This window comes from Styela clava, chromosome 10 (assembly GCF_964204865.1).
Source record: "Styela clava chromosome 10, kaStyClav1.hap1.2, whole genome shotgun sequence".
In the NCBI taxonomy this organism is placed as follows: domain Eukaryota; kingdom Metazoa; phylum Chordata; class Ascidiacea; order Stolidobranchia; family Styelidae; genus Styela; species Styela clava.
In genome coordinates, this window is record NC_135259.1 from 196,127 (window position 1) to 219,900 (window position 23,774).

General features: G+C 33.3%; 1 protein-coding gene and 2 long non-coding RNA genes across 3 annotated transcripts in view; all 3 read right to left on the minus strand.

The window, feature by feature from the left end:
- The window catches only part of LOC144428084 (S-phase kinase-associated protein 2-like), a 97,222-nt gene that overhangs the window by 41,248 nt on the left and 32,200 nt on the right, over positions 1 to 23,774 (minus strand). The gene's annotated exons all lie outside the window — the stretch shown is intronic.
- LOC144428090 (uncharacterized) overlaps positions 1 to 23,774 on the minus strand; it is a 90,572-nt gene that overhangs the window by 40,317 nt on the left and 26,481 nt on the right. The gene's annotated exons all lie outside the window — the stretch shown is intronic.
- On the minus strand, positions 5,627 to 13,009 carry LOC144428092 (uncharacterized). The gene is made up of 5 exons (XR_013478077.1): positions 12,608 to 13,009; positions 11,892 to 12,041; positions 9,930 to 10,022; positions 8,739 to 8,912; positions 5,627 to 8,015 (listed from the first exon to the last, which is right to left on the minus strand). It is a non-coding gene; the product is annotated as an uncharacterized LOC144428092 (long non-coding RNA).

Sequence of the window (23,774 nt, forward strand, 5' to 3'; positions counted from 1 at the left end):
TTGGGTCTAGACCAAACTTATTTTTTTTGATCCTAGCCCAAGGGTCTAAGCAAAAACTTATTGCTGTTAGGTCTAGCCCAGACTTATTTTTGTTTGATCCTAGCCCAAGGGTCTAAGCCAAAACTTATTTCTGTTGGGTCTAGCCCAAACTTACTTTTGTTTGATCCTAGCCCAAGGGTCTAAGCCAAAACTTATTGCTGTTGGGTCTAGCCCAAACATATTTTTGACTGATCCTAGCCCAAGGGTCTAAGCCAAAATTTATTTATTTCGGGTCTAGCCCAAACTTATTTTTGTTTGATCCTAGCCCAGGGGTCTAAGCCAAAACTTATTGCTGTTGGGTCTAGCCCAAACCTATTTTTGTTTGATCCTAGCCCAAGGGTCTAAGCCAAAACTTATTTCTGTTGGGTCTAGCCCAAACTTATTGCTGTTGGGTCTAGCCCAAACTTATTTTTGTTTGATCCTAGCCCAAGGGTCTAAGCCAAAACTTATTGCTGTTGGGTCTAGCCCAAACTTATTTTTGTTTGATCCTAGCCCAAGGGTCTAAGCCAAAACTTATTGCTGTTGGGTCTAGCCCAAACTTATTTTTGTTTGATCCCAGCCCAAGGGTCTAAGCCAAAACTTATTGCTGTTGGGTCTAGCCCAAACTTATTTTTGTTTGATCCTAGCCCAAGGGTCTAAGCCAAAACTCATTTCTGTTGGGTCTAGCCAAGACCTATTTTTGTTTGATCCTAGCCCAAGGGTCTAAGCCAAAACTTATTTCTGTTGGGTCTAGCCCAAACTTATTTTGTTTGATCCTAGCCCAAGGGTCTAAGCCAAAACTTATTTCTGTTGGGTCTAGCCCAAACTTATTTTGTTTGATCCTAGCCCAAGGGTCTAAGCCAAAACTTATTGCTGTTGGGTCTAGCCCAAACTTATTTTTGTTTGATCCAAGCCCAAGGGTCTAAGCCAAAACTTATTTCTGTTGGGTCTAGCCCAAACTTATTTTTGTTTGATCCTAGCCCAAGGGTCTAAGCCAAAACCTATTGCTGTTGGGTCTAGCCCAAACTTATTTTTGTTTGATCCTAGCCCAAGGGTCTAAGCCAAAACTTATTGCTGTTGGGTCTAGCCCAAACTTATTTTTGTTTGATCCTAGCCCAAGGGTCTAAGCCAAAACTTATTGCTGTTGGGTCTAGCCCAAACTTATTTTTGTTTGATCCTAGCCCAAGGGTCTAAGCCAAAACTTATTTCTGTTGGGTCTAGCCAAGACCTATTTTTGTTTGATCCTAGCCCAAGGGTCTAAGCCAAAACTTATTTCTGTTGGGTCTAGCCCAAACTTATTTTGTTTGATCCTAGCCCAAGGGTCTAAGCCAAAACTTATTTCTGTTGGGTCTAGCCCAAACTTATTTTGTTTGATCCTAGCCCAAGGGTCTAAGCCAAAACTTATTGCTGTTGGATCTAGCCCAAACTTATTTTGTTTGATCCTAGCCCAAGGGTCTAAGCCAAAACTTATTGCTGTTGGGTCTAGCCCAAACTTATTTTTGTTTGATCCTAGCCCAAGGGTCTAAGCCAAAACTTATTTCTGTTGGGTCTAGCCCAAACTTTTTTGTTTGATCCTAGCCCAAGGGTCTAAGCCAAAACTTATTGCTGTTGGGTCTAGCCCAAACTTATTTTTGTTCGATCCTAGCCCAACTTATTTATGTTGATCCTAGCCCAAGGGTCTAAGCCAAAACTTATTGCTGTTGGGTCTAGCCCAAACTTATTTTTGTTTGATCCTAGCCCAAGGGTCTAAGCCAAAACTTATTGCTGTTGGGTCTAGCCCAAACTTATTTTTGTTTGATCCTAGCCCAAGGGTCTAAGCCAAAACTTTTTGCAGTTGGGTCTAGCCCAAACATATTTTTGTCTGATCCTAGCCCAAGGGTCTAAGCCAAAATTTATTTATTTCGGGTCTAGCCCAAACTTATTTTTGTTTGATCCTAGCCCAAGGGTCTAAGCCAAAACTTATTGCTGTTGGATCTAGCCCAAACTTATTTTTGTTTGATCCTAGCCCAAGGGTCTAAGCCAAAACTTATTGCTGTTGGATCTAGCCCAAACTTATTTTTGTTTGATCCTAGCCCAAGGGTCTAAGCCAAAACTTATTGCTGTTGGATCTAGCCCAAACTTATTTTTGTTTGATCCTAGCCCAAGGGTCTAAGCCAAAACTTATTGCTGTTGGATCTAGCCCAAACTTATTTTGTTTGATCCTAGCCCAAGGGTCTAAGCCAAAACTTATTGCTGTTGGGTCCAGCCCAAACTTATTTTGTTTGATCCTAGCCCAAGGGTCTAAGCCAAAACTTATTTCTGTTGGGTCTAGCCCAAACTTATTTTGTTTGATCCTAGCCCAAGGGTCTAAGCCAAAACTTATTGCTGTTGGATCTAGCCCAAACTTATTTTGTTTGATCCTAGCCCAAGGGTCTAAGCCAAAACTTATTGCTGTTGGGTCTAGCCCAAACTTATTTTTGTTTGATCCTAGCACAAGGGTCTAAGCCAAAACTTATTTCTGTTGGGTCTAGCCCAAACTTTTTTGTTTGATCCTAGCCCAAGGGTCTAAGCCAAAACTTATTGCTGTTGGGTCTAGCCCAAACTTACTTTTGTTCGATCCTAGCCCAACTTATTTATGTTGATCCTAGCCCAAGGGTCTAAGCCAAAACTTTTTGCAGTTGGGTCTAGCCCAAACATATTTTTGTCTGATCCTAGCCCAAGGGTCTAAGCCAAAATTTATTTATTTCGGGTCTAGCCCAAACTTATTTTTGTTTGATCCTAGCCCAAGGGTCTAAGCCAAAACTTATTGCTGTTGGATCTAGCCCAAACTTATTTTTGTTTGATCCTAGCCCAAGGGTCTAAGCCAAAACTTATTGCTGTTGGATCTAGCCCAAACTTATTTTTGTTTGATCCTAGCCCAAGGGTCTAAGCCAAAACTTATTGCTGTTGGATCTAGCCCAAACTTATTTTTGTTTGATCCTAGCCCAAGGGTCTAAGCCAAAACTTATTGCTGTTGAATCTAGCCCAAACTTATTTTGTTTGATCCTAGCCCAAGGGTCTAAGCCAAAACTTATTGCTGTTGGGTCCAGCCCAAACTTATTTTTGTTTGATCCTAGCCCAAGGGTCTAAGCCAAAACTTATTGCTGTTGGATCTAGCCCAAACTTATTTTTGTTTGATCCTAGCCCAAGGGTCTAAGCCAAACTTATTGCTGTTGGGTCTAGCCCAAACTTACTTTTGTTCGATCCTAGCCCAACTTATTTATGTTGATCCTAGCCCAAGGGTCTAAGCCAAAACTTATTGCTGTTGGGTCTAGCCCAAACTTATTTTTGTTTGATCCTAGCCCAAGGGTCTAAGCCAAAACTTATTGCTGTTGGGACTAGCCCAAACTTATTTTTGTTTGATCCTAGCCCAAGGGTCTAAGCCAAAACTTATTGCTGTTGGGTCTAGCCCAAACATATTTTTGTCTGATCCTAGCCCAAGGGTCTAAGCCAAAATTTATTTATTTCGGGTCTAGCCCAAACTTATTTTTGTTTGATCCTAGCCCAAGGGTCTAAGCCAAAACTTATTGCTGTTGGATCTAGCCCAAACTTATTTTTGTTTGATCCTAGCCCAAGGGTCTAAGCCAAAACTTATTGCTGTTGGATCTAGCCCAGACTTATTTTTGTTTGATCCTAGCCCAAGGGTCTAAGCCAAAACTTATTGCTGTTGGATCTAGCCCAAACTTATTTTTGTTTGATCCTAGCCCAAGGGTCTAAGCCAAAACTTATTGCTGTTGGATCTAGCCCAAACTTATTTTTGTTTGATCCTAGCCCAAGGGTCTAAGCCAAAACTTATTGCTGTTGGATCTAGCCCAAACTTATTTTTGTTTGATCCTAGCCCAAGGGTCTAAGCCAAAACTTATTGCTGTTGGATCTAGCCCAAACTTATTTTTGTTTGATCCTAGCCCAAGGGTCTAAGCCAAAACTTATTGCTGTTGGATCTAGCCCAAACTTATTTTGTTTGATCCTAGCCCAAGGGTCTAAGCCAAAACTTATTGCTGTTGGGTCCAGCCCAAACTTATTTTTGTTTGATCCTAGCCCAAGGGTCTAAGCCAAAACTTATTGCTGTTGGATCTAGCCCAAACTTATTTTTGTTTGATCCTAGCCCAAGGGTCTAAGCCAAACTTATTGCTGTTGGGTCTAGCCCAAACTTACTTTTGTTCGATCCTAGCCCAACTTATTTATGTTGATCCTAGCCCAAGGGTCTAAGCCAAAACTTATTGCTGTTGGGTCTAGCCCAAACTTATTTTTGTTTGATCCTAGCCCAAGGGTCTAAGCCAAAACTTATTGCTGTTGGGACTAGCCCAAACTTATTTTTGTTTGATCCTAGCCCAAGGGTCTAAGCCAAAACTTATTGCTGTTGGGTCTAGCCCAAACATATTTTTGTCTGATCCTAGCCCAAGGGTCTAAGCCAAAATTTATTTATTTCGGGTCTAGCCCAAACTTATTTTTGTTTGATCCTAGCCCAAGGGTCTAAGCCAAAACTTATTGCTGTTGGATCTAGCCCAAACTTATTTTTGTTTGATCCTAGCCCAAGGGTCTAAGCCAAAACTTATTGCTGTTGGATCTAGCCCAGACTTATTTTTGTTTGATCCTAGCCCAAGGGTCTAAGCCAAAACTTATTGCTGTTGGATCTAGCCCAAACTTATTTTTGTTTGATCCTAGCCCAAGGGTCTAAGCCAAAACTTATTGCTGTTGGATCTAGCCCAAACTTATTTTGTTTGATCCTAGCCCAAGGGTCTAAGCCAAAACTTATTGCTGTTGGATCTAGCCCAAACTTATTTTTGTTTGATCCTAGCCCAAGGGTCTAAGCCAAAACTTATTGCTGTTGGGTCTAGCCCAAACTTATTTTTGTTTGATCCTAGCCCAAGGGTCTAAGCCAAAACTTATTTCTGTTGGGTCTAGCCCACACTTTTTTGTTTGATCCTAGCCCAAGGGTCTAAGCCAAAACTTATTGCTGTTGGGTCTAGCCCAAACTTACTTTTGTTCGATCCTAGCCCAACTTATTTATGTTGATCCTAGCCCAAGGGTCTAATCCAAAACCTATTTTTGTTGGGTCTAGCCCAAACTTATTTTTGTTTGATCCTAACCCAAAGATCTAAGCCAAAACTTATTGCTGTTGGGTCTAGCACAGACTTGTTTTTGTTTGATCCTAGCCCAAGGGTCTAAGCCAAAACTTATTTCTGTTGGGTCTAGCCCAAGGGTCTAAGCCAAAACTTATTGCTGTTGGGTCTAGCACAGACTTATTTTTGTTTGATCCTAGCCCAAGGGTCTAACCCAAAACTTATTGCTGTTGGGTCTAGCCCAAACTTATTTTTGTTTGATCCTAGCCCAAGGGTCTAAGCCAAAACTTATTGCTGTTGGGTCTAGCCCAGACTTATTTTTGTTTGATCCTAGCCCAAGGGTCTAAGCCAAAACTTATGGCTGTTGGGTCAAGCTTAAACTTATTTTTGTTTGATTCTAGCCCAAGGGTCAAAGCCAAAACTTATTTCTGTATATAGTTAATATTTCATACAGGTCAACTATAATCTAAGAAATGTGGAATGAGATTATGATACTTTCTCGTTCAAGTATCCTTGTGGCTACTGCAATATAGATTATTAGATGAGGAGAAAGGAAAGGCAGCTTAATATACAATAAACTAGTACTTGAAAATAATATGTAGGATATTCGTCACGACACAAAAGCAACTATAAAATGGGACATATTTCTCTACAAAACTAGAAATAGGTATAATTTGAGATAAATGGATGTGTTTTTAAAGCAGTTTTTTAATAATCAAGAACTTTTCTAAAAAAAAAATATATACTTCATCTCATTTGAACAGAGATATAAGCAGGTAAGGAAGTGCATTTCCCATTGGAAATGCACAAATTTGAACGGATATAAAAAAGAGAAACAAAAACACCTCAACCTCATAAGCAGTGAAATAAAAAAATTATAAAAAATGTCACATAGACAGAGGTGACGGAGTCGAGCAAATATACCCAAATTAAATCATTGGTCAAACCGCAGCTTCCGCAAACCCCTGCACATAATACAATACAATTGCAATAAATGAAACAATAAAAAAGAACCAAATTTAGTCCCCGCACAATACCCGATTTTTCACAGGAAGTATACCCAAAAATTTACTCTAAAATAAAAAAAATGCCTACCGGTAACTACAAATCTATATCAGTATAAATCCCAGCTAAGACATATAACACGTGAATAACAAAAATCCCATCGGAGTTATAATCAATTGTACAAATATAAAAAATCAAAAAACAGTTACACGATAAGCTTATAAATAAAACAATATGAAATCACAATGGAAATAAATCAAGTGGCAGGACTACGCTACACCTGCCATAGCAACGAATGATTACGTTGTCATATTTAACAGGTTATTCTGGTCCTCTTAGTACGAACCCCAGGGTTAAAATATGAATATCATTACATCCATAATGTCATTACTATCAACAATATTGCCATTCTCAAAGCCAAAATCAAGCAAATTAATACCATCTAAGATGATCAACATAAGTAATCCTATATTTTCCACCCCAGAGATGGCCAATACCGAATGGCGAATAGTTCACATTTTCAATACATTTGGAATTATTATTTTCGAATATGAAATATCGGATACATTCGAAAATAAATTCAAATAAAGGAAAGCATATTTTAGTGTATAAAGAAGTTTGCATACAATAAACAATGGAATAACTGTTACGTACAACCTGGCTATTCACCAGACATTTTATGTCCGCACATCGTCGTGATATTTTAGAGTAGTTTTGTTTTTCACATTGTAGTAGGTACGAAAATACAAATTAAAAATTAATTATAATCAGGCAGTTTAAAGCTTTTCATGTTGATTGCCGTGGCATTCATTTTTTGTTATTTTACGCAACCATGAGATAAGTTGAACAAAATCAAAATAATACAGCGAGGCATTTTAGGTGCTGGTATCTAAACATTTTGCGCAACAGAAAATCATCCTAGTGAAAAGTCTATACTATTATCTATCATTATCAAAATTATTTGCAGAAAAGAGAGAAAAAGTATGAATTATATTTCCCAATAATTCCGACTTGCGACAATTTATTTGGTATCGTAACACTTGTGGCATTACATACCGTAAGTTTAAATTTTCCGACGTCATCGAAATGAATGCGTAAATTAGAAGCCTTGCAGGGGAATAGCGGCTATGTCAATCACTCAATCGTGCAACAATATGAGGTGCACGTTCACACCGAAGATAACAAACAATCAAAGTGCCAGGTCTATTTCATCGTCAGTACAATACAAAGCGCAGAAAACTGTTCAAAGATTTCACTTAGGAGGCAAAACACCTCACTGACAGCTGAATGCGGCTATTATTCAGAAAGGTACTTGAATCGTTTTGGACAACCCTGTTTACCAGTATTATTAACATTCTTGATATAATAAACAAAATGTGAAAAAAAATATAACACTTTAAAGGGTCTCACCCAACCAGTTGACCAACCTATTCTTACATGGATAAAAAATACCATACAAAATCCCCCACATTAAAAAACAAAGATTTGACAGTTACATTGAAATTTCATTTCTGCCAAACAGCAGATTTCCTGATTGATCCCTGGCAAATTCGAAGGGTTCAGATGGGGCATTATTGAACAGTTCAACAATTTCATCATGTAACGTTCATTCATACACAACTCGTGGAGTTGTCTGTATATTTCAAGCACAATTAGAATGATTTTCCTACAGGTGCAGACGATAAAACACCCAATATAGAACTCCATCAATGACTTTCATTATCTTTCAGCAGCTGCACAAAATTCAAACTTTCCTGGAATAGAACAGTAGATCTACAGATAAAGTAGGTTGATCCAAGGTTTTCTTCATAGTTAGAACTTTTGAAATATGACATCCTTCCTCCGCCTTTCGCATTCATACAACCTGATGCCATAATAAAACAATCACCAGGTTAGACCAGTTTGCCCCATCTAAAAAAATATAAATCAAGTCATTACAAATTTGAACTGAATTATACGATTTACTGATCAAACTCTCTTCAAAAATACGATTCGGATCACAGAGACAAACAACAGACAAAAACAAATTGTTATTAGGTTGAAAGCAAGAGCGCAAAAATGATAAACCTCATGAAAAAAAGTAAAATTTCAATTAAGTAGTTGAGTGAGTAGAGTAGTTGAAAAAACATCTATAAAATTTAAGTTTAGAGCAGTGGTTTTTCACCTTTTTGGTGGAGGGGGTCTATAGAAACATTGCTGATTGAAGCTTTTTTCCACTAGAGCTCTGATATGAGGCGAACTACAGCTCACTTGTCAGATATAGCAATGGTTCCTGGACCTTTTTTCACACGACCCAAATTTTTATACCATCTAAGACTACAAGTACTCCTGTATATTGACTGCAAGTGGATGTGGACGGTACACATCAGTCCAAAAATATATGACCGAGTACGGCAATGCATACGCGTATCCACAAAATATTTTATGGTGTTTTGCGTTGAAATACGATTTTACAGACTTTGGGCTTTTATGTTATGCAAATTACTTAATTATTATATTACTTAATTTTATTTCAGAATATATTGGATATTTTATATTCGAAAATAATAATTTAGAATGTATTGGAAATAGTAGATTATTCAGGTATACAGGTATATGAATTGATTTCAAAGAGTCTGAAGATACTATACTAACCTTTACTATGAATATGATGACTAGAAAATATGGCATCAACATTGAATCTTGTACATTTCCGACAACATATTTAGTAAAAAAAGTCGAAACGTGAGCACAGTATACATGAGTAATGTGATGTTATGTGAACTCAGAAGTTTAAGGCTGATGACTATCAGTAACTGGCACCAGAGTCTGCAATATGTATCGAATATAAATTGTTTTGGTAAGGAAGGCATTAATGAAATAAGGCAATAAGGCGTCAATTTACAGACAGTTCGCCATGCTTTTATGGTCAAAACCATATTATTGTGTTTGTTATCACCTCAATATCACCACCAACATAATTTACCACAGTCATACTTTCAATCATGTTTAGGATACTTGATTGAAGTTGGTCAGTGCTGATAATAATGCTCGTTTCTGTATAGATTCGGTATAATTGAGATATGTAAATAGAACTAGACAAAAATGAAATATTTAAAATACATGATTTGTTGCTGGTAATAAAGACTTGCCAATTGTGGTAGCGTTGAAAAAATGCGGCATAGTGATATATCAGACTGATATTCATTCTTCGACTGAAGAAAACTATCATTAGCGAATGCTGCATTTATGCAAGAAAACTGTAGATTGTAATCCAATGAGATTGGAACGTATTTTCTTTTATCACTCAAGCCCCTTATGAGATAAAACTTCATTTACATTCTTATTGAAAGTCAAACACTCCATTTTAGGAGAAAATCAACTTCGGCGTATGCAAGTCTCCTTTAATTTGTAGTGCTTAAAATAATCAACTAAGTGCATTATACACGTGTCAGAAATTTTAAATTTCAACTTCCAACTCTAGAGAATTCAAAACCGGGCTCTGTTTAAAAATTTTGAGAATACGAGTCAACTACACAGCCCTATTGAATACTAGAGTCCAGAAATTTTGGGTCCAAGACAAATATTATCTGCAGTGTAAAAAATTTGGAGACTAAACTATATCATCAATATTAAATTCACACCAATTCAAACATAATTCTATGTTTAAGTGGCTTTTCATACAGAATCTTTTTGAAGCAAGAGATGCAATGTATCCTAAACAACTTTCCAGCTTTATAAATGTTTGGATAGAAGAATAGTTTGGTCACAGAAGTATCAGATAGACAGATATCAAACAGAGAGTAATACATAGATAATCAAACAAAGAAAAGTTATTTTAGTTACCTGTAATTCAATAAATGCTGTACTGTAATGTATTGCAAACAGAAATATTGCAATTACTGGATAGACAATCATGTCTGACTGAAGACGTTCTCACTAAAAATACGAAAAAATGAAGTTTTAAATAGGTTTTAAAAATCCAAAACGGAATCTTATATTGTACGAAAGTGATTCCCGTTTATAATAACATTTGTCACGATAAATCAATGTTTCCTAAAGCATTATTATTCATCCGTACACATTAAGAACTACAGGCAGTAATAAAATAATAACAATATCAACATTAAGATTAAGGTTACTAAGAGTATCTGACGATATTGGACATTTAACTGGTGTATAATTGTCAGTGGTTCCCAACCTGGGTGTCGCATTTTTTGAGGGGGTCGCGGGATAACATAATTTAATGTGCAACTTTTTTCTATAAAATCTCGATGAAAAAAATAAATTTGTATATAACCGGAAAAATTATAAACGAGAAACAATGGAAACCAATATTTGAGGCTTTGGGGTGACTAATTCCAAACTAAGGTCTCCCACTTCAGAACACTCTTACCAATGTGATATATTATCTGTTGACACTACAGCATGCATTTTAATTTTGACTATGAGTTTGTGGTTCAGTACCCTTTCATTGACTTCCCCATTTACCTATTTTGGAACCCGTCCTCTCTCTCTACGAATTCTATATTATTTATTGAATCTATAATGAGCCGCTTTCCAGTCCCATTTTTGTACAGTTTACGTGATTTATCATAATAAACTGAATATTTGTGCTACACAATTCGAAGTGCTTACTATATATATAAAAAAGCAAATTTCCTCCCTTGGGCAGAATTCTTCCCCGATTGGGAAGCATTGCGATAGGTGTCTCATTTTACCACTTGTGCGTTGGAGTATTATTCGACAAGAAACTTAGCAGTCGCGGCAAAAAAATTTTGTAGACATGGCAGCGTCAAAAATTGAGTATGTTCCTCATTTTTTTTTTTCAATTTCAAGTGTTGCGTGAAAATTGCGCAACTGTAAAGGCCCTCTCGTTCATCTTCTACTATCAAGTCAGGCAAACTTTCTATGAAATGAGTAACAAGAAAGTACAGAGTTATGCATTTTCATGAGCGTATTTTTAGCTACCACTCTGGTCAATTTTGACTCCCGTTATTTTCAGTTTTCAGTAAATCAGTTTGATAAATTAGGTACCGGTAGGTCTTGTAAATTGCCCTAATATCCGGAAATACTGTACTCATCAAATAGTACTGATAGTGCAATTTCTATTTTGGGGATAACAGGGTAATTCAATAAATGATAGTATTTGAATTGATTTGAGGATAACTATTTTGCAGAAAACAATAAAGCTTAACATCCTCTCTCTTTTGTATGGCATACTAATTTAAAATCAGCATATATTGTGAAAGGGTGCGGTAAGCTAAAAAACATGAGTTTTTTCCTGAAAAATTTGGTGCCGCACGAACAAAAAGTTTGGAAACCGCTGATATAAACAGTAAATAGGCAATTATAAAACTGGCAAAACAAAATGGTCTTCGAGGTGTAGTAGCAAACCTAATGTATATTTGATAATTTATAAGCAAGATACATATATTAATTTAGACTCTCGGATTTGAAATTAAACTTGCGGACCCTTGCGGACTGTATTGGCAGAATCTTTGAGTGCCACGGAGCTAATGTGGAGAACCATTGCTCTATTAATTATGCCGGCACCATAGGTTGTAGACCTCTGGTTCGAACCCATCCGCGTTTGAATTAAATTAGAACTTACTTTGGCTCTCAATTACAAATTTGTTGAATTGTCTATCAAATAATGACTGTGGAATCAATGCTTTTTTTCAGTTTCTTTCAGCAATTACAAATTCATGTCTTCACCAAAAGTTTGAAATTTTGACTCTTTACTCCAATATCAGTAAAATCATGTCACTCTCTAGAATCCGTCATCAAATACTAAATATAAATTACCTTCCCATCGCCATATCATCACACAAGGTATTTTGTAATGAACAAGTCAGATGTTCATAAAATGTTGAGTTGAGGTTATTATCATCCGATCATGGTCTTCTGTCTATCTGGGCTGCTACTCTTCTGTTAGAATGGCCCACTCTCTTTGTACTAAAAAATAAATCAACTGTGAGCATAAAATGTAGAAGGGTAATGAGATCTTGAGTAATAGTGAAGACTTTTTCAGCTAGTGCTCTGAAATGAAGCGATAAATACTGCCCACTTGTCATATATGACCGATACCAGCACCTAGGTATTGCATTATCGTGTCTTGCATTAATAAGACTCTAAAACATTGGTTCTGTAACAAATTAACCAATAATTTGGATAATGGAAGTCAAATTCTATATAATAATTGACGTAATCGAAATATTGAAGAGATCTTTCTAGTCTTTCTCGTGTATGAGAAAATGGATATTTTCCCATGTCGGGTGACCCATAAACAACCGAAATATTGAAGGGATCTTTCTAGATCATTCGAAATATTGAGTCTAGATCTTTCTCGTGTATGAGAAAATGGACATTTCCCATGTCAGGTAACCTATAAACAAGTGTAATTATTGTAAGAAGGGTACCGAACATTCTAGATATGAGCAAAAATTGCTCCGTGGGAAACGAGATTTTTGGATAATAAAGAAAGGTACCGTTTTTGGCGAGCGAGATGAAAAAGATGTTACCGTTTAAATAGACATTTTGATCGTGGTTTGCCCGGCTTTTTTATTTCAATTCGTTCGATACAGCAACCGGCTTTTCTATTTCAATTCGTTCGATACAGCAACCGGCTTTTCTATTTCAATTCGTTCGATACAGCAACCGGCTTTTCTATTTCAATTCGTTCGATGCAACAATGCTAATTCATCACCGACTTGGTTTTCACGATTGTGAGTGTGTTTTATTGTAAGTCAATTTATTGTGATATATTATCTGTGGAAATAAAAATCTTTACAGGCAAATGGGTCAGATCCTTACTGTTATATAAAATTAACAGATATCTCAAATTGAACACGTAACCTACTATATATTCTGTTTTTGGAGTCAGATACTTATCTAATTCGCTTAATTAGAAAGCAAAGACATCAGAAGTTCTCAAACCTTTAAAATCGCACCTCATTTATAAAATTCGTCAAGTCTTCTGTCAAACTCAAAAATAACAAGATAACACATTGAAAATATGTGGATAGAACGTAAATATCGAAATCTAACAAATATATTCATTTTTAATTACCGTATATAATTGCATATAAGCCGAGTTACTTTTCATAAACTAATACCGCAAACCTAAACTGAACGATATTATCATCAATGGCGCCAGGCTAACAAATAACATCGGCCATAGATACTAAATAATATTTAAGAGCTATTTCATAGGCTGAAAATGCAAAGATTTCCCGGTATGCTCGGTCACTATTGATGAAAACAATGAATTACGACACAATTTGCTTCTAAATTTATTGTCGTGGTCACCCATGATATCTTGACTATGTTAAAAATACAAAAATAATTGTAAAATATTTTCAATCAAAAACATCCTCGATGTGTTGTAAGTACTTCAAGTCGGTGCTCATTTAAATCCTCTCATGTCGACAGTAATTTAGTCGTGCCGTAAGGGGCTGTCTTCGAATACGAATACGATTAAACATAAAAATCGAAAAATGTTCTCAATCAAAATGTGTGTGCAATATGCCCTATTAATATAAACACTGAAAACGATACTAGAAGATAGCGAATAGCAATATTTGAATATTAAATTTGAATTGAACATCATCGACTGTAATAGTTGCTTACAGCATGTTACGATTTGGAGAGTCGGCTTATACGCAAATTTTTATAAATTTACTATTTTAATAAAGTCGTTTTTAGAAGGTCGGCTTATACGTGAGATTGGCTCATAAGTGAGGCTATACAGTAGCTGCACTCCAACTAACCTCTAGCGGGGCACTCCCAACTGTTTGAGAACCACTGCTTTTAAATACCATAGCAATCTACGGACATAATATGTGTGGTAAACTGCCCGATTATAATTAATTTTTCATGCATATTTTTGCCATTCTGCGAAGTTATTATTTATTAATAAGCTACAAAGATCCGTGAAGAATCCCAAGAAATGTTTTTCATTCAATTAAGTATGATAATAATTGATTGAATATACTTAATAACATTGGTTAGCTTAATAATAGGTCCATCATAGTTAGGGATGGGCAATTCAGAATACCGAATCCGGAGGATTAGAATTTAGCAGGATCTGACAATAGGTTGCGGTTTCTGCCTCTTCATCACCACGCGTCAATTTTTTTATTTCAGGTTTCTAATTTAATATTCAAATATGAGCGTTTTCTCCCACGTGGAAATCACTGGTTTGATATTACTTGCATACCTTTGCGAAAAAAAAAAAATGTGAAATCAGCAAACATGGTAATCTCAAGTGGCATATTCAGAACAGCAGCGACTTAGTGGCGATATTCTGATAACGTGATTGCAGCAATCTTTATTAATATTTTATAGAAATGCCTTGCTTTATTTTACATTATATTATGACCTGTGAGTTTTCCCAAAAAATGATGTAAACCAAAAGCCAGGCGGTAAATGTTACAATATTATTTGCGATTAGTTTAGATCAAATATTAAATATTATTATTACTTTTAGGACACCAATTTCCAAGATACAAATTCCAAAGTTGTATAGCAAAACATGGCAATTTGTCAAATTTACTCTTCACTAAATAAATATAATTTATACCTTTTCTTGCTTCGTGGCAAATAATTTTGATAATGATAGTTAAAAGTATCGATTTTTACTAGGATGATTTTCTGTTGCGCAAAATATTCAAATATTCAAAAAGTCTCGCAAGGATGTTTTAGAAGATTCAGCTTGTGTAAAAGTTCCGCTCAAATTCAATTCTCACAAGAAATTGGGCAATTTATGTCTTCATGTCCTTGAGTAAGATTAGACTAGGGCCTATAGTTAGACCAACCATACATCCCGGTTTAAACGTCTGTCCCGGTGTCCCGTCCCGGTTAGCAAAATGTCCCGTAATTTTACTTTAGTGAAATTTTCAAAATTAACTCCGACCTTATGCAAAATTATGAATAATTCCGTCCCAAAAGGCATAACTTTAACTCGAGGCTTATATCTTAATTTTTTAGCTTATTAGGTTGAGTAAAATATCGCGCATAGCTTTAGAAATCCTTTGGCTAGGGAATAATGAGTGACGTTCATTTCGTCATTATTCTATTGACTCCAATGAAACTACAGCAATTGCTGCATCAGAAGCCTTATTATGCTTGGAGTTGGAGAAGGCATAATAACTTTCATTTGGTTTTGTTTGAGTCATATTATGCTGAAAGTAATCTAGAACTTGAGATTCTGTAGAGTAATGCAATATTAAAGCTTATAGATATAAATATGGAATAAAAATTTGCAAAGCTCAGGCCGCCGGCCTTTCGTCCAGTTATTTCATTCATAGTTTTGAGTTTGTCCCGGATTATGCCCAAGAAATTAATATTATGGTAAGTCTACCTATAGTGCTAGTATTGGTACATCGGGTCACCAAAGTTACCCCAGCCCACACTCGCTCAGCCCACACTTAGCCTGACGTCAAGGGGTTAACCAACTATTTTACCACTTTATAAACGTTAATACATAAAAACTTGGTGGCTATGACAATATAGAGACCATATTGGATATACACAGCGCAAATGCAATACCAAGCACGGACCAGTTACCCCTAGTATGGCCTGTCAAAAACGAGTGTGGGCTAGCGTCTCACGAGTGTGGGCTAGCGTCACACGAGTGTGGGCTGGCATCCTACGAGTGTGGGCTAGCGTCACACGAGTGTGGGCTGGCGTTCTGACAGTGTTATACGGTAAGTTAAGGCATCCTAAACGCTCACAGATTACTAAATTACATATATCCACGTTTACCTCAGCACCAGAACCTCTCAGAGTCCGGCAATTGATAGCACAAAATGGCCACAAATGCCGGGAAAATGATTCAAAATCAACTGAACAATAATATCTCTAACCAGTGTTACCAGATATGACGGTAAACAAGCCTGAAATTGACCGTCGAAACTCAAAAATAAGAAAATTGAAATTTAAGCTAAGTGTCTGTTCTTTTTATGAAAAAAAATGTAGTTATGAATAAACCATAATTGATTTGCACAAATACATCTTGTATAATAAAAAATAAACATGATGAAAACATTTCACCAGCAGATACACATTGTCTCGAAGGCTTTTGATGTCGAAATTCAACAGTTCATCGAAAAGAAATCAACGAAATGTTTACCACGGAATTAAATTATCATAATATACAGTATATGATCTTACAAATTTCAAAAAATTTTACCGTAGAGAAAGACTTCAAATTTGAAATCAAAATTAGCACACTCGACCGTTATTAATATTTCGCGGTAATGGTGTTCAACGTCAAATTTCAATTGTAAATTGAAAATGATCCTATGGTTTGTTCCTTAAAAAATTGAATAGTCTCATTACATAGTATTTCATCTAAGATATATTGTAAAATAAAAAAATTTTACCGTCGGGAAAGACTTTAAAATTAAAGTCAAAATTAGCACACTCGACCGTTATCAATATTTCACGGTAATGGTGTTCTACGTCAAATTTCAATTGTAAATTGGAAATGATCCTATGGTTTGTTCCTCAAAAAATTGAATAGTCATATTACATTGTAATTCATCTCAAAAATATCAGAAAATAAAAAAATTCTACCGTCGGGAAAGAATTTAAAATTAAAGTCAAAATTAGCACACTCAACCGTTATCAACATTCGCGGTAAAGGTGTTCCACGTCAAATTTTAATTGTAAATTGAAAATGATCCTATGGTTTGTTCCTCAAAAAATTTGATAGTCATATTACATAGTATTTCATTTAAAATATATTGAAAAATAAAAAAATTTTACCGTCGGGAAAGACTTTAAAATTAAAGTCAAAATTAGCACACTCGACCGTTATCAATATTTCACGGTAATGGTGTTCCACGTCAAATTTTAATTGTGAATTGAAAATGATCCTATGGTTTGTTCCTCAAAAAATTTAACAGTTATATTACATAGTATTTCATCTAAAAAATATTGAAAAATAAAAAAATTCTACCGTCGGGAAAGACTTTAAAATTAAAGTCAAAATTAGCACACTCAACCATTATCAATATTTCGCGGTAATAGTGTTCCACGTTAAATTTTATTTGTAAATTGAAAATGATGCTATGGTTTGTTCCTCGAAAAATTTAAGAGTCATATTACATAGTATTTCATCTAAAATATATTAAAAAATAAAAAATTTTACCGTCGGGAAAGACTTTCAAATTAAAGTCAAAATTAGCACACTCAACCGTTATCAATATTTCGCGGTAATAGTGTTCCACGTTAAATTTTAATTTTAAATTGATCCTATGGTTTGTTCCTCAAAAAATTTGAGAGTCATATTACATAGTATTCCATCTAAAATATATTGAAAAATAAAAAAGTTTTACCGTCGGGAAAGACTTTAAAATTAAAGTCAAAATTAGCACACTCGACCGTTATCAACATTTCACGGTAATGGTGTTCTACGTCAAATTTCAATTGTAAATTGGAAATGATCCTATGGTTTGTTCCTCAAAAAATTGAATAGTCATATTACATTGTAATTCATCTCAAAAATATCAGAAAATAAAAAAATTCTACCGTCGGGAAAGAATTTAAAATTAAAGTCAAAATTAGCACACTCAACCGTTATCAACATTCGCGGTAAAGGTGTTCCACGTCAAATTTTAATTGTAAATTGAAAATGATCCTATGGTTTGTTCCTCAAACAATTTGATAGTCATATTACATAGTATTTCATTTAAAATATATTGAAAAATAAAAAAATTTTACCGTCGGGAAAGACTTTAAAATTAAAGTCAAAATTAGCACACTCGACCGTTATCAACATTTCACGGTAATGGTGTTCTACGTCAAATTTATATTGTGAATTGAAAATGATCCTATGGTTTGTTCCTCAAAAAATTTAATAGTCATATTACATATTATTTCATCTAAAAAATGTTGAAAAATAAAAAAATTTTACCGTCGGGAAACCTTTGAAATTAAAGTCAAAATTAGCACACTCAACCATTATCAATATTTCGCGGTAATAGTGTCCCACGTCAAATTTTGATTGTAAATTGATCCTATGGTTTGTTCCTCAAAAAATTTAAGAGTTATATTACATAGTATTTCATTTAAAATATATTGAAAAATAAAAAAATTTTACCGTCGGGAAAGACTTTAAAATTAAAGTCAAAATTAGCACACTCAACCGTTATCAATATTTCGCGGTAATAGTGTTCCACGTTAAATTTTAATTTTAAATTGATCCTATGGTTTGTTCCTCAAAAAATTTGAGAGTCATATTACATAGTATTCCATCTAAAATATATTGAAAAATAAAAAAGTTTTACCGTCGGGAAAGACTTTAAAATTAAAGTCAAAATTAGCACACTCGACCGTTATCAACATTTCACGGTAATGGTGTTCTACGTCAAATTTCAATTGTAAATTGGAAATGATCCTATGGTTTGTTCCTCAAAAAATTGAATAGTCATATTACATTGTAATTCATCTCAAAAATATCAGAAAATAAAAAAATTCTACCGTCGGGAAAGAATTTAAAATTAAAGTCAAAATTAGCACACTCAACCGTTATCAACATTCGCGGTAAAGGTGTTCCACGTCAAATTTTAATTGTAAATTGAAAATGATCCTATGGTTTGTTCCTCAAAAAATTTGATAGTCATATTACATAGTATTTCATTTAAAATATATTGAAAAATAAAAAAATTTTACCGTCGGGAAAGACTTTAAAATTAAAGTCAAAATTAGCACACTCGACCGTTATCAACATTTCACGGTAATGGTGTTCTACGTCAAATTTTAATTGTGAATTGAAAATGATCCTATGGTTTGTTCCTCAAAAAATTTAATAGTCATATTACATATTATTTCATCTAAAAAATGTTGAAAAATAAAAAAAATTTACCGTCGGGAAAACCTTTAAAATTAAAGTCAAAATTAGCACACTCAACCATTATCAATATTTCGCGGTAATAGTGTCCCACGTCAAATTTTGATTGTAAATTGATCCTATGGTTTGTTCCTCAAAAAATTTAAGAGTTATATTACATAGTATTTCATCTAAAATATATTAAAAAATAAAAAAATTTTACCGTCGGGAAAGACTTTAAAATTAAAGTCAAAATTAGCACACTCGACCGTTATCAATATTTCACGGTAATGGTGTTCTACGTCAAATTTCAATTGTAAATTGGAAATGATCCTATGGTTTGTTCCTCAAAAAATTGAATATTCATAATACATTGTAATTCATCTCAAAAATATCAGAAAATAAAAAAATTCTACCGTCGGGAAAGATTTTAAAATTAAAGTCAAAATTAGCACACTCAACCGTTATCAACATTCGCGGTAAAGGTGTTCCACGTCAAATTTTAATTGTAAATTGAAAATGATCCTATGGTTTGTTCCTCAAAAAATTTGATAGTCATATTACATAGTATTTCATTTAAAATATATTAAAAAATAAAAAAATTTTACCGTCGGGAAAGACTTTAAAATTAAAGTTAAAATTAGCATACTCGACCGTTATTAATATTTCACGGTAATGGTGTTCTACGTCAAATTTTAATTGTGAATTAAAAATGATCCTATGGTTTGTTCCTCAAAAAATTGAATAGTCATATTACATTGTAATTCATCTCAAAAATATCAGAAAATAAAAAAATTCTACCGTCGGGAAAGAATTTAAAATTAAAGTCAAAATTAGCACACTCAACCGTTATCAACATTCGCGGTAAAGGTGTTCCACGTCAAATTTTAATTGTAAATTGAAAATGATCCTATGGTTTGTTCCTCAAAAAATTTGATAGTCATATTACATAGTATTTCATTTAAAATATATTGAAAAATAAAAAAATTTTACCGTCGGGAAAGACTTTAAAATTAAAGTCAAAATTAGCACACTCGACCGTTATCAACATTTCACGGTAATGGTGTTCTACGTCAAATTTATATTGTGAATTGAAAATGATCCTATGGTTTGTTCCTCAAAAAATTTAATAGTCATATTACATATTATTTCATCTAAAAAATGTTGAAAAATAAAAAAATTTTACCGTCGGGAAAACCTTTAAAATTAAAGTCAAAATTAGCACACTCAACCATTATCAATATTTCGCGGTAATAGTGTCCCACGTCAAATTTTGATTGTAAATTGATCCTATGGTTTGTTCCTCAAAAAATTTAAGAGTTATATTACATAGTATTTCATTTAAAATATATTGAAAAATAAAAAAATTTTACCGTTGGGAAAGACTTTAAAATTAAAGTCAAAATTAGCACACTCAACCGTTATCAATATTTCGCGGTAGTAGTGTTCCACGTTAAATTTTAATTTTAAATTGATCCTATGGTTTGTTCCTCAAAAAATTTGAGAGTCATATTACATAGTATTCCATCTAAAATATATTGAAAAATAAAAAAGTTTTACCGTCGGGAAAGACTTTAAAATTAAAGTCAAAATTAGCACACTCGACCGTTATCAACATTTCACGGTAATGGTGTTCTACGTCAAATTTCAATTGTAAATTGAAAATGATCCTATGGTTTGTTCCTCAAAAAATTTGATAGTCATATTACATATTATTTCATCTAAAAAATGTTGAAAAATAAAAAAAATTTACCGTCGGGAAAACCTTTAAAATTAAAGTCAAAATTAGCACACTCAACCATTATCAATATTTCGCGGTAATAGTGTCCCACGTCAAATTTTGATTGTAAATTGATCCTATGGTTTGTTCCTCAAAAAATTTAAGAGTTATATTACATAGTATTTCATCTAAAATATATTAAAAAATAAAAAAATTTTACCGTCGGGAAAGACTTTAAAATTAAAGTCAAAATTAGCACACTCGACCGTTATCAATATTTCACGGTAATGGTGTTCTACGTCAAATTTCAATTGTAAATTGGAAATGATCCTATGGTTTGTTCCTAAAAAAATTGAATATTCATAATACATTGTAATTCATCTCAAAAATATCAGAAAATAAAAAAATTCTACCGTCGGGAAAGATTTTAAAATTAAAGTCAAAATTAGCATACTCGACCGTTATCAATATTTCACGGTAAAGGTGTTCCACGTCAAATTTTAATTGTGAATTAAAAATGATCCTATGGTTTGTTCCTCAAAAAATTTAATAGTCATATTACATATTATTTCTTTTAAAAAATGTTGAAAAATAAAAAAATTTTACCGTTGGGAAAGACTTTAAAATTAAAGTTAAAATTAGCATACTCGACCGTTATCAACATTTCACGGTAATGGTGTTCTACGTCAAATTTCAATTGTAAATTGGAAATGATCCTATGGTTTGTTCCTCAAAAAATTGAATAGTTATATTACATTGTAATTCATCTCAAAAATATCAGAAAATAAAAAAATTCTACCGTCGGGAAAGAATATAAAATTAAAGTCAAAATTAGCACACTCAACCATTATCAACATTCGCGGTAAAGGTGTTCCACGTCAAATTTTAATTGTAAATTGAAAATGATCCTATGGTTTGTTCCTCAAAAAATTTAATAGTCATATTACATAGTATTTCATTTAAAATATATTGAAAAATAAAAAAATTTTACCGTCGGGAAAGACTTTAAAATTAAAGTCAAAATTAGCACACTCGACCGTTATCAACATTTCACGGTAATGGTGTTCTACGTCAAATTTTAATTGTGAATTGAAAATGATCCTATGGTTTGTTCCACAAAAAATTTAATAGTCATATTACATATTATTTCATCTAAAAAATGTTGAAAAATAAAAAAATTTTACCGTCGGGAAAACCTTTAAAATTAAAGTCAAAATTAGCACACTCAACCATTATCAATATTTCGCGGTAATAGTGTCCCACGTCAAATTTTGATTGTAAATTGATCCTATGGTTTGTTCCTCAAAAAATTTAAGAGTTATATTACATAGTATTTCATCTAAAATATATTAAAAAATAAAAAAAATTTACCGTCGGGAAAGACTTTAAAATTGAAGTCAAAATTAGCACACTCGACCGTTATCAATATTTCACGGTAATGGTGTTCTACGTCAAATTTCAATTGTAAATTGGAAATGATCCTATGGTTTGTTCCTCAAAAAATTGAATATTCATAATACATTGTAATTCATCTCAAAAATATCAGAAAATAAAAAAAATTCTACCGTCGGGAAAGATTTTAAAATTAAAGTTAAAATTAGCACACTCAACCGTTATCAACATTCGCGGTAAAGGTGTTCCATGTCAAATTTTAATTGTAAATTGAAAATGATCCTATGGTTTGTTCCTCAAAAAATTTGATAGTCATATTACATAGTATTTCATTTAAAATATATTGAAAAATAAAAAAATTTTACCGTCGGGAAAGACTTTAAAATTAAAGTTAAAATTAGCATACTCGACCGTTATCAATATTTCACGGTAATGGTGTTCTACGTCAAATTTTAATTGTGAATTAAAAATGATCCTATGGTTTGTTCCTCAAAAAATTTAATAGTCATATTACATATTATTTCATTTAAAAAATGTTGAAAAATAAAAAAATTTTACCGTCGGGAAAACCTTTAAAATTAAAGTCAAAATTAGCACACTCAACCATTATCAATATTTCGCGGTAATAGTGTTCCACGTTAAATTTTGATTGTAAATTGATCTTATGGTTTGTTCCTCAAAAAATTTAAGAGTCATATTACATAGTATTTCATTTAAAATATATTAAAAAATAAAAAAATTTTACCGTCGGGAAAGACTTTAAAATTGAAGTCAAAATTAGCACACTCGACCGTTATCAATATTTCACGGTAATGGTGTTCTACGTCAAATTTCAATTGTAAATTGGAAATGATCCTATGGTTTGTTCCTCAAAAAATTGAATATTCATAATACATTGTAATTCATCTCAAAAATATCAGAAAATAAAAAAATTCTACCGTCGGGAAAGATTTTAAAATTAAAGTCAAAATTAGCACACTCAACCGTTATCAACATTCGCGGTAAAGGTGTTCCACGTCAAATTTTAATTGTAAATTGAAAATGATCCTATGGTTTGTTCCTCAAAAAATTTGATAGTCATATTACATAGTATTTCATTTAAAATATATTAAAAAATAAAAAAATTTTACCGTCTGGAAAGACTTTAAAATTAAAGTTAAAATTAGCATACTCGACCGTTATCAATATTTCATGGTAATGGTGTTCTACGTCAAATTTTAATTGTGAATTAAAAATGATCCTATGGTTTGTTCCTCAAAAAATTTAATAGTCATATTACATATTATTTCATTTAAAAAATGTTGAAAAATAAAAAAATTTTACCGTCGGGAAAACCTTTAAAATTAAAGTCAAAATTAGCACACTCAACCATTATCAATATTTCGCGGTAATAGTGTTCCACGTTAAATTTTGATTGTAAATTGATCCTATGGTTTGTTCCTCAAAAAATTTAAGAGTCATATTACATAGTATTTCATTTAAAATATATTAAAAAATAAAAAAATTTTACCGTCGGGAAAGACTTTAAAATTGAAGTCAAAATTAGCACACTCGACCGTTATCAATATTTCACGGTAATGGTGTTCTACGTCAAATTTCAATTGTAAATTGGAAATGATCCTATGGTTTGTTCCTCAAAAAATTGAATATTCATAATACATTGTAATTCATCTCAAAAATATCAGAAAATAAAAAAATTCTACTGTCGGGAAAGATTTTAAAATTAAAGTCAAAATTAGCA